Source organism: Panicum virgatum, chromosome 8K (genome assembly GCF_016808335.1).
Source record: "Panicum virgatum strain AP13 chromosome 8K, P.virgatum_v5, whole genome shotgun sequence".
Lineage (NCBI taxonomy): Eukaryota > Viridiplantae > Streptophyta > Magnoliopsida > Poales > Poaceae > Panicum > Panicum virgatum.
Window position 1 is genome coordinate 38,912,329 of NC_053143.1, and position 12,925 is coordinate 38,925,253.

At 39.8% G+C, this 12,925-nt stretch overlaps 1 pseudogene; it reads right to left on the bottom strand.

Annotated features, from left to right (window-relative positions):
* Positions 1 to 833: 833 nt before the first annotated feature.
* LOC120645697 lies at positions 834 to 12,908 on the bottom strand (annotated as a pseudogene).
* Positions 12,909 to 12,925: the final 17 nt, after the last annotated feature.

Below are 12,925 nucleotides of genomic sequence, written 5' to 3' on the forward strand. Positions count from 1 at the left end.
TATATCATCCATCTTTATTTTTTATAATTAAAACTTAACAAATCTATATACTTGATTCATCGCCATATTACTAATCTGTTCGTATTGTAGACTCAATAGTTGCTGATGTAAATTTTTTAATCTACTTTCCACATCAATAGGTTTTGCTGTTCCTATTACAAACTTGTACCCTTTTCATTACTTCATTATAACTATAGAAATGATTGCTCATTTCTGTATTTGTTTGGGTCATCACATTCCAGAACATTTGAGATTTCCTAAATTATAGAAATAATGTGTACATTTGTGACGTGCCTTATGCTTATGCATTTGTTTAGGTCACATATGAAAGGTCCAAATTGGCTTTTTTTTGGGGGGGGGGGGGGGGAGGGGCGTGGCGGGGCGTGAATAGCCTATTAAAAAAATGTTGCTCTAGCTCTACTTGTTAGGCAAGCTACCTATCACAATTCTAGACGAGTATGATCACTATAGCACAATTCTATCTAGGTTGCTCTACCTCTACTGTAGTGAGCTAGCAAGAACTAGTTTAACAACTACAACTACTTGCTGTGTGTGATGGTCTCTCGGCACCTCATGGCGCCTTCTAGTTCTAGTTCACTGTGGTTACGTAACTGTACAGATTGCATAGCTGTCAGAAGAAACGCAAACAGACGTGAACATACAAGATTTGTACAGCTCCCTAGATTTGCCCACAAAGTGACACACTGTCGTGAATTATTGGACAAAAAAACCATGAGTGAAGAATGGCATCAATAATCATGCAATCGAATCTGATGAAAATTCATGCGTATATTGCACAGGCCATTACACTTTGTACATGAAAGATAAGGCATGATGGTTGTCAGTCCATGGTGATCCTGCCCGGACCTCCCTTGAGTGAGCTGTACAGCGGCCTCGATCGTTTGAAGCCGGATATGTCTGTAATTCTGTACATTTTGGGCGGATCGGCTTTGTTAATCGCCTTCTTGAACTCTGCCGAATGGTTGCCACCGAAGACTTGCACGCTTAATGTCCTCCTTTGAGGCGTGCCCACTTTTATGTACTGATCAAAGAACTCGATGAATTCTTCTTTCTTGAGCTCCCTTAGTGCAGCCACCTGTTACATTTGTTAGTGAAGGTTAACATCTTGACAATTACTGGCACAATCTTCTTATTTCTGTTTCCTCTGAATATAATAATATAAAGTGGTGACAATTATAAATTTCGTGAAAATTTTCTAATGTTACAGTATTATCTGTTTACTCGAAAGGCTACAGCCAGCCTGTTAGCTTTATACTGATAATACAATTTCCTTTACACGCATTGTTGCTGAAAGGAGAACACTTACCTCAGACGTGGCCCTATTAAACTTCAGAGTTCCTGCCTTAATCTCTCCCCAGTAGAAATAAGATAGATCCCATAAGTTGTTACACTTCTCCAGTTTAGAATCAATTAGTGATCTCACATTTCTCTGAAATAGCAAAGCCAATGTCAATGCTTCAAGCGCAAAAAGATCTAGTCCAGTGATATGAAGTAATGTCCTTTGGTTATGAGCATACAAATAGTCCAATGTGCAGTAAAATAAAAAAAATGAGGATAAACTTAGACTATCAAGTCATATTTCTGATCTGTTAACCCATAGTTTCACATCCTTATCTTGTTCCATGTTCTCACCAATAGTGAGTCCTGTGTGAATGTGGCTTCTTTCTATCCAATGGTGGAGATGTTAAAGAGCGTTGCAAGGTGCACTTACAAAAGTTACAGCAATTTGACATTGCAAAGCACATGGTTTACTAGAAAGATACATTAAGTGTGAATGGAAAACCAAAGGTACTAACCTTGAAATCCTGGTCAGAGAGTTCATAGATTTTGCTTTCAAACATCTTAAAGAATTCATCAACTCTAACATCAAGGCATGAAGGATCCTAGGCATCCAACAAAATATCAGCATTAGCAACTACTGTAGGTTGTTTTTTTTTAAAAAAACTGGAAATAGGCACACGTGTACCTTTACTGTGGACTGGATAACAACCTGCAGTGCGAAGACGCCATAGACATTTATGTAGAATGTGGCAATCACTGTGAGCTAAAATCTAACTGATATGTTTCAATTTTCAAATGTGAACTAAACTTCATGTTATTCCTAAAAGGAGAAATTGACAAGCAGTAAATGTAAAAAAACCTGAAGCATGTACCTCAGATAAAGACTTGTCCAATACCCAAGTTGTTCAACAGTTCGCAGCTGGTGGAAGGCTGGCAGGCTCGCTATTAGAGCGAACAACTGAAGTTTGATATTCAAAATGGCATCATCCTGATGCACCTGAATATATTAAAGATACTTAGTATCATGGAATGCTTACAGTTAGTTTGAATGTCCCCTAGTAAGGTTCATTCCATATATAATAAGAAAATCAGATATACCGAACCAGGGTGTGTTTAATTTTTATATTGACTATGGGTCAAAGAAGACTCCTTTTAAGTCATTCTGACTTATCAATAAGGAAAAAGTCTACTTTCCCTCCCCCAACTATCGCAAAAGTCTGATTTTCCTCCCTCAACTCCAAAATCGGGTATCCAGCCTCCCCCAACTATCAAAACCGTTTGATTTACCTCCCTCAGTGGTTTTACAAGCAGTTTTTACATTTTTTTTTATAGATTTTTCCTTCTTTCTCTCTTTTTTCACTCAATTGAGGTAGCAAATGTGGGTAAAAAATATAAAAATTGGCATAGTGGTAGAGGAGAGTATAAAGAACCCAATTTTGCAACTTTTTGAACTTAAAACTCAAACAAAATTGAAATTTAAAATTTTGAAGAGAAACAGAATTCAAACTTCATTGAATTTTTAAAGCACCAAGATAAGCTCCATCTTTGACAAAATTTTGAATTTGTGTGATATATATTAGATGTGTATCATTAGGAATATTTTTGAGTATAGGTTCTATAACAAAATTTTAAGTTTCTTAGAAAGAGTCAAATTTGATCTAAATTTGATCCTTTTTATTTATTTTCATAGAATTTAAAATCTACTCAATCATTTGCATATCTAATTTATACATATGAAATTCTTGGGTATATTTAAGTTATGTGAAAATAAATAAAAAAGGATCAATTTCAATAAATTTTGAATTCTTTCTTTCTTTAAATTCTAAATTTCAAAATTTTTTAGGTTTAAACTTTGCAAAATTGATTTTTTTGTACTCTCCTCTACCATTATGCCAATTTTCATGATTATTGAACCACATTTACTGCCTTGATTGAGTGAAAAAGAGATAAGGGTGGAAAAATCTATGAAAAAAAATGTAAAACCGCTTGTAAAACTGTTGAGGGAGGTAAATCAAACGGTTTTGATAGTTGGGGGAGGTTGGATACCCGGTTTTGGAGTTGAGGGAGGAAAATCAGACTTTTGCGATAGTTGAGGTAGGGAAAGTAGACTTTTTCCAATAAATAAATTCTTGTTGAGTTTGAGTATTTGATAATAGTTTGCATGTAAGAAGAATATTGTATCACAGAGCTTTAAAAATGTTTAAATAAATGGGGTAAAACTTGCTTAAGGTACACAACTCAGTGATAACCAGTGCACCACCAATAATCCTCTCCACAATATTTGAAGGTACAAAGTACAAACCACCAATCACTTGTTTTGGTTAATTCTCCCTCTGTTTTTAAATATATGACTCTTAGGAGAAGCTATTTAGTTTATATTTTAACTAAATAGTATAGTTTGTCCATAAACATCATATATTTAAAAATGGAGATATGATTGCACTTTGGGGCTGTTTTGTTGGGAACCTGGCTGGGCAGCACCAACTAGGCAGCTTCATCCAGCCCCAGGCAGGTTCAGTCCACAAAGCAAACAGCCCTTACAGCATGAAAGGACATAAGATACCTAAATATATTGGATAACTGATGAATTCTCATTCTTCTAGTTTAATCCCTCAGTTTGGTAGTAGCATTTCAACTCATTTTCAAGCATGATGACCCTTTTAGTCAGATATTCGGATGGTGACATGGATTTGAACAAAGAATTGGGGGCATTAAATATAGTGTTTTCGATCTCTTGTATAACAGATTTTGCTTCACTTGGTTCAATGTTCCCTACAAGGAGAAATGTAAACGTGCAATTAGAAATATTTTCCACTCAAGACTCACATAAATAAAACTAACACTATAATTGGTACAAATGCCAAACCTTGAACATAACATTCCAAAAATGTTTTCGACAGTATGTGTGGTACAAACTTTGCAAAAAAATCCGATTCAAGCCTAGAAAGAGCTTCAAGTTTCTCAGCTGCAGCCCATTCTTTATCTTTCAATATCAAAGAGACATAGTATGAAGCTTGAGAATAAGGTTGTTAGAAATTGAAATTCTGGTAGTCCTTGACAGAAGTTTCCTGAGATTTAAGATATTGGTCAGTAATTACTCATACATACAAGCTATTAGTATTTTCCTAGTATAGGGCCACATTTTGTGTTTCGCACCAGGTATGGGCTTGATTAATAGGATATATTTTTTTCCTGCACAAATTGTTGTGTCTTTTTGTTAGCTAGTCCCTCTGTCATAAATTATAAATTATAGGTTGTTTTGCCTTGTCTAGATGCATAGCTTTTGCTATGCGCTTAGATATACTGTCTAGAATCTAGATACATAGTAAAAATTATAGATCTAGAAAAGCCAAAACAACCTATAATTTGGAAAGGTCTCATTTGTTGGCATCTCTAATAGGTATTGGCTAAGACTGTAATACAGGATGGTTAGGTTCATTAGACACCAAAATAAAGACAATTTTTTTCTAGAAGAAATATTTTAGATCGCTTCATTTGTATAAACTAAATTTAAGTACAAAAAACCTGTTATTTAGCTAGATGATTATTGGAAGCCTGTAATAACTTCCATATAACTTGTAAGCCCAAAAAATATATTTCAATCATGAATAAGAATAACACAAATGCACAGCACAAGGTCTATGGAACCTTGGGTACGTTTCTCAGGACTTCAAAATATCATGTTACCCAAATTAAATCAGCTGTAAGGTTAAATGTGGCTTAGAAATATTATGAAAGGGAACAATAACTAAAGTAATAAGATCCACGTATTACCTTCAGCGCAGAAAATCTGTTTGGCTTAACTTCAAAATTCGCAATTTGCAATAGTATGGCATTTAAGAGAACTCTCATCTTGTCATTGTAACCACCTAAAGAAATCTTTAATAGACATTTAAAGTTAAATGGGAGAGTTCTAACAAAATTAGCATAATAACAGTAACTTCTCATTGCATCAGAATTGCAACAGTCAGCATGATAATTATAAATGTGCAGCGTATAGCTGGAATCATCGTAACTAAAAATACCTGGAATCCAGCCGAAGTAACATATATTGAATAGAATAAACCAGCAATTTGAGCATCATAAGCTGCAAAAAATGCATATAGTATACATTTGAACTTAAAGTTGGCAGTACTCTCTAAATTGATTGTTATGCATGTGAAAAATAAAAAAGTACACCAAATTTGTAGATTTGTGCTTACCATACGGATTCAAATAATCTACTAACAAATCAACAAAAAGTTCAGTAGCAACGACTGCTTCAGGGGAGTGACTGGATAATGGACAGTGGAAATCAATGATAATGTGAACCTTTGGTGTGGAGAACAACATATCAGGCTTATACCATAACTGTGAAAGTGGGCTCTTCCTTAACACAGTTGGAAAAGTAACCTGTTAAAGCATTAAAGCATTGTCCTATTCGTTAGAGTTATTTACTACGCAAGGTCCCAACAATTGATATGAATATGATTACGCAGATAATTCTCCTGCATGTTCGAGTAAAAAAAGAACAATGATGTTAGCATTGAGCTACTGCAAAACTGACCTTTTCATGCACTTCTTTAAGAGATAAATCCTTTGGTATGAATATATTAGGTTTTGGGAGATGGAGTTTCCCAGTAGGAGCTTTTTTAGTCCATTGCTGTCGAGTAGAGAAAATCAACAGGTTAGGTGAAATAAGATGGAATACAAGAAAATGGGACTTTTGAAAAGGTGGACCTGTATCACAGGAGTGACATTTTCAACTGAATATGGTGTGTTATACCAGGGCTCAGCAGAACTCATAGATCCTTCAAATTTTTTGGACCTCCAGAATATTCTAAATAAACAGAAAGAAGTATTTATTGCATAAAAGAAAGAACAAATGCATATGGCACAATGGGCAAAGTACATGGAAAATGAATTCGATTATGAAAGTGAAGCGGAAATAATCAGCTACTGGGTGTTAACATTTTAACTACCACCTTGAAAGAGTTACCCAAATTGTCGTTTTGGACTATAAGAGTCAGTTGACTGAGGTGTCCTCCTCGAGGCAAAGGTCAAGGCCTCGTTGAGGCAAATTTGAGTGCCCTATTTTCTTAAAGCCACCAAATTATTCCTTGATCGTCTTTTTTTGGGGTGGATATGGACTATAAGATAGCTAGGCCAAACATGTGCTTACATTAAGCATGTGGAACATCCCAGATCATGATTTTTCCAAAATTAAACAAGGTGCATCCAGCCACAGTTCCATCAACTCCCAACACTTCCAATACATATGCATATGTGAATGGACAAAATCATAAACCTAGATTATCAAAGAGCAGCTATATTTGAGAAGAGCGAATAGGCTTTTGTATTTGCCTCCCAGTGACAGGAAGGGATATTTCACAAGATTAGCCAGAGTTACTATTGTCACTTCTACTGCTACCTGAACTATAAGATTGAAGGTACACTAGTTGACAAGGTTTATTACAGCTTTGCTGCTCTTGTCTTTTGATCTGCATACTCATCAGTAACTGAAGTGGCAAAAGGGACGACAATTTTGATTCTATTGTTTGATTTACAAACTCTCCCCATTTTATATCTTAGATAGAAAAGAACATTTCATGTATGTGTTTACAAGGATAATGATATAGATGGCAGATTGCAGAGCGTACCTTACTGTTTCAGGTGATAGTTGATCAAGTATCATATTTATTCTTGAGAAAATTCTCTGCAAGGCCCTGAAACAAATCACACTTCCTTCTATGGCCCTGAAAAGTTCAAACTCCCTTCTTTGACCCTGTTTTTATCTTGCATCCTCTGTATGGGCTTGCCGTGACCTCCGTGAGCTCTGCTAGCTTGCTCCGTTAGGCAGCTGGCCAACACCGTCCTTCCAGCGCGCCTACAGGGCTCTCGGAGCCCACTTGGCAGGTGGGGCCCGCCCTCCCCAACCTCCCGCCAGGGGAGCCCCGGCCCCGTGCCACGCGCCGGCCCCGGCGTTGTCCCGGCGAGCTCGCTCCCGCTCCCGCTTGGCTCGCGCGCGCCTGCGCCCTCAGCCCTGCGCACGCCGTGGCCGGCGCCGAGCCCCGCCCTTGCCAATCTTTGCTGCCGTAGCGGCTATCGAGGAGCTCGACTCGCGTGGCGGGTGGGTGGCACGGCGAGCCGGAGAAGGGAGGGCAGCACGGCGAGCCGGAGGAGCGCAAGTTGCGCGGCGGGCGGGCGGCGCGCTGGGGAGGAGCTGAGGAGGGTGGGCGGCGCCATCCCCTTTCCCCTTCTCGGCTGAGGCCCGGATCCGCTGTGCGTGGCGCGGACCGGCCCCTCACGTGGCTCCTCCCGGCGGCGAGCTCCCCTGGGGTGAATCCGCCCTGGCAGCTCCTTCCCAGCACGGCACGCGACAGCTCCTTCCCTGCGGCATGCAGCAGCTCCTTCCCGGCGCACCTCGACACTGGCGACGCAGCCGCTGCGTGCTCCCGCGACGCTCGACCTGCCTTCCGCGCCGCCGGCATCCACTGTGAGAAGCCACAGTTGCCGGTGCGATCACAGGGTCCGCCGTCCGCTCGCCCATGGGCTGCCCCTTCCCCCTCTCCTCCACGGCTCCACCTCCTGCTTCATCGCTTTGCTTCCCCTCCCGCCATGGCTCCGTCTACTACCTCGTGCTATGTGCTCGCCACGCCGCCGGTCTGATTCATGGAGGGGGAGGTGGAAGAACAAGAGGGTGGCGGCGGCGTGGATGCTCCTGCTGGGCGAGCCAAGCGGGAGTGGGAATGAGCTCGCCGGGACGACACCGGCGCGCAGCATGGCTCCCTTGGCGGGAGGTTGGGGAAAGGGCGGACCCCACCTGCCAGGTGGGCGCCGAGAGCCCTGTAGGCGCGCTGGAAGGACGACGTTGGCCTGCCGCCTAACAGAGTAGGCTAGCAGAGCTCATGGAGGTCATGGCAAGGCCATAGGATGCAAGATAAAAACAGGATCAAAGAAGAGAGTTTGAACTTTTCAGGGCCATAGAAGGAAGTGTGATTTGTTCCAGGGCCTTGCAGGGAATTTTCTCTTTATTCTTTGTGGTGTATACTTTGATGGTAATGCTGCTCCAACCAGCCATTCTTCTGGTGGGAACAACTGCAATACATCTTACAAGTATTTGGAACTGAAGTCTAAGGAAAAATAATGAACAGATGAAGTTACAGTTCAACAGATTTCTGACACTATAAAAAAATTGTAGAATGTTTGCTGATTAGTGTTAGTGTGGTAAATGAAACAGAATATCACAAGGCAATATATTACATATAAAGATAGACTTATATTAGAAAAATAACTGCAAAAGCTGTACCATGTTATAGGTTGTAGCGAAGTATACCCGCATAGTTGAGACAGTATCAATCACATAGCTGATTGGTTTGACTTTGTCTTTATAATGGAACTCCATTTCTTTTATCGCCACAAGCTAGAAAATGACAGTATAGCAATTTAGCATTTAGTTTTTGTGTAACTGAATGTAAATCATTTCATTTGTTCCACAAGATGCTAACCACATGCAGAAGAGTTGATATTATGACTTATCAACCCGTATTGGCAACAAATAGCCTCTAAATATTTTGTGAAACGAGAATAAAAAATAAGTAATTCATTGAATATAATATTACTAAATATATAAGCCATGAACCTCTCATTACCTCATTAAATATCCACTCATGGACTCCGTCTTCTTTTAACAGATGAAGATAATTAAAGATCAACCCAACAATATCCTCCATGTGTTCTACAAATGTACAATCATTGCAGCATAAAAGGCTTAAGTAATATCATAGTGCTTCAAATTAAAATAGTTATGCTAGTCCAAGTAAGCAAATATGGATGAAAACTGACCATGACCTGCATCAGTGAGACTGATGCCTACTGAGAAAAAGGAATAAGCATTACTGTCACTGTCAGTGGTCTCTCCAGCTTCTAAGTCCATGGCCCATCCTAAAGTAGCCAGATTAGATATGTTACAGGTTGACAGGTAAAGGATGACATGACTATATCTCAGTAGATAAGGTCAGCAAAAGTATAAGTACAACAACCAACTGTGGAAGTAAACTTACCTAGTTCCTTAATATTATGGAAGATGGACCCCTCGCCTTCATGCTCAATGAGGTGACTCAGATAATGGTTAGGACCTTCTTTGTAAAACTGGATGCTGGGTGTAATTGGCCATGAAATTCGTAGATGGTCGCCTTCTTCTATTGGCACTGTTTTGACAAGAATCTGTATAACAAGTATATGAGAAATCACCCACATTTGCCATCATTAAACCAATATTCTCTAACAAATAGAACTGTCAAATGCGCTGACAGATAGAACTGTCAAGCATTCCATCTTCTACCTGCAAATGTTCCTCTGAAAAAGGATGACTTGGACATTTGAAGCTTCTCTGATCAGTGTTTTTTATGTCACTAAACATACGCTCAACCAAGCCCTGAATGCAATCGAGGCTCTCTACAAAATCTTTTTATCAGTAACAAATAGGCTTATGTACTCCAATGTTCTAATTTGCAATACTTACCCTTTCCATAAACAACAAGGTGCATAAGGTTTGCTGAATAATTCTCGTAAAATTTTAGAAGTTCAAGCCTGATGTCCAGACCCCTTGCTTTTGGTTTAGTTTCTAGTGTTTCCAAACTTCCTGATATAAATGGAAAATCCAAAAAATCAAAATGACAAATCCAAAACTTATATTACATATTTGCAATTAAAAATTCCAATGCATACACAATATTTTATCTCAAATACGCAGGAGAGCGGCGTATCATTGCACTAAGAAAGAACAAAGGCTAAAATAGCCGTACAAGCGCGCACACACACAACCCACACACTGGGTTCAAAAAACATGCACCCGTGACAAACATGAGACAACCACAGCTACCACCACACGCTGCTAACCACCAGGTCGAGCAGCGACCAGACCAGACAAACCTTTGGCGCCTGCTAGCATCCAGAGATCGGCCTCATTCTGTGCCAGAAGAAGTGCCTGATCAATCCTCAGCGAGGTGCCATTAAACACTACTCCCTCCGTCCCAAAATACTAGTCATTCTGGGATTCAAAATTTGTCCCAAAACCAAGTTACCCTGCTCTATTTAGAAAGTCCATGTGCATGCAAGAATCAATTAGTGCCAAATATGAATAATATATAGGGGCAAATATGGTCATTTTACCTTGTTAATTTGTCTTAGAATTCCTAGGATGACTAGTATTTTGGGACGGAGGGAGTATATCATTCTTCAGCTTCCAAAGGACCCAAGTTCCTAGAATGACCAATGAATTAAAACCTCATCGGGTTTCTTTGTTGAGAGTGCCTCCGGATTGCTGCAACCACTCAAACAGACTAACCCAGACTGACTAGCGTGCCAGGTCAGGAAAGACGAACCGGCGCAGCAGTTGTTGCCAAAACTGCCTGGAGAAAACACAGCTACACAACAAATCGTGGATCGTCTCCTCCTGATCGCAAAAAGGGCAGCGGTCAGGATGAGGAAGGCCGCGGTCAGGGAGCTTGTCCGCAGTCCAGCAGCAGTTATGCGCGACCAGCCAGAGAAAGAATTTGCAGTTCCTGGGGGGCCCAAGACATCCAAATCAGCTTGCTCGGTTCAAAGGTGCATGGCCAGAAGATATCCCTGGATTGCTAGTTTGAACCGAGTTCTAACAGTCTGATATCTATGCTTCTATTAATGCAATAACGCGCAGCTCTGTGCGTGCTAGAGAGATAAAAAAAAGGTACTGACAGAAAGTTGGTTACCGTAGCTATGTTGTTTACTAAAGCAGCCAGATTTAAATGCCTATATAAGGAGGGTACTATAACTCCATGTATGAGTAACCTTTGTAAGAGATTGATAAGACTACTAGCTCCTTTGGCTCTTCTCCTTTGCAAAATTTTGCTTCCCTCACGAGTACTTGAGCTGCTAAGTACACTAGGGCGGTTCAGCTTGGATTGTAATTCCTCTCAACCCCCTAGGGCACTTTACAAGTGCGTCGTTGTAACCACAAACTTCTTCTACCTTAAATGCAAAGATGTGCAAACCTTTTGCTCATTCAAGAAAAAAAATTCTTGCTTCCCAAACAAGTTGGTTCCAAAAACTAACATGGTTCCAAAAACTAACAAACATAATAAATAAGCTGCCAAAATGAGCACTGACTGCAACTATCTGGACATAGAGCATTCTTACCTGTACTGAATTTGTGGCAAGGGTGATCCTTTGAAGACAAATGCTTATTAAGCTGTGAGAGGGGAAAAAAAGAAGGAAACTGAGGCCACAATGTAGCATGGCTATTGGATCAAAACTTAAAAGTGAAATGGTAAGTTTGAAAAGTGGAAGATATTTTGAGGATAAGCAAGACCTAGATTATGCAAAGTATGGTTAATTCTTGTTCCAAAGTGAGTATGATCGCTACAAAAATTTACAATGGTGTTCCTATAATAAGGAAGCATAACTTGTAAAATTAAAATTTGATAAACTAGGATATTTAAGAGAACCAAAACTTTGATAATGCAATAACACAATTATGACTGTCTTAAAGATTTAAACTTATTATAATATATTAAAGCACACCTTGCAAATAAGAAAATTGTGTACTCAAAATGCCTTTATGCACTACTGACTGCTGTTTCTGATAGAGAGATGACACAGAATGCAGAATGCAAAATGCAAAATTATTATCTGATGTATCTTTAACTGACAATGCTAAACTTCCAAGTACCTGATATATTCTGCTGCCATCAGACAACAAATTTTTCTTGTGTTCTGTAAGGTCAATAAAATAGAAAATTAGACAGGATGTGGATCTCTTATCTCTTAACTTTAAAACATTTGCAAATTACAGAGTTATTATGGTTGTTAGCTCAGACTAGGTAAAAAATAATCAGCCATCAAAAGCTATAAGGTTATTTTAATTTTGCACTATGTCAAACTTAACTTTGAGCAAGTTAATAGAAAAATACACCAACATCTGAAACAACAAATTAGTTTTGTTAAATCCACCATGGAATTTGGTTATTATGGTTATTTTAATTTTTAGCAAGTTAACTATCAGGATGAGGGCTGATCATATTTGGTTACAAATTAAATACAAAAATGTAAACTTAATATGCAACATTCACAACCTATACTTTTAATCGAGCCATAGCTGCCACTGGCAACAAAGAAATTGATTATACTGCTACAGTTTTAAGGAAGAACCTAATGGACAGAATTCACCGGTAAACATTGAATAATATCATGACTAAGCCATCCATATTTATCATGGAGAAAAAATATGTTACCATAAGCATGGCATCTCAATCTCATAAATCATCAATCATCAACTACTAAAAAGAGGCTAAGGGCGACGTTTTCTTCGTCTACAGTCTTGGTGCGACCCTTGGTCACCCCGTTTAGTTAAGCCTCTGACGGTCGCAGATCGCCCGTTCGACGGGCGTCCTTGTCCGATCTCGATTGGCCCGACTATCCTCTGTCTGCCGATCGGATCCTAGAAACCCTCGCCTCCCATCCCGCATGCCTGCCGCCGCCCTCCCCCTCGCCCCTTCCTCGCGCCGCCGCAGCTCACGAGCTGGTCTGCCGCGGCCGCCCTCCCCTTGCAATGCCGCAGTCCACAAGCCGGTCCGCGACGCCGCCATCGCGTCGTCCAGCAATC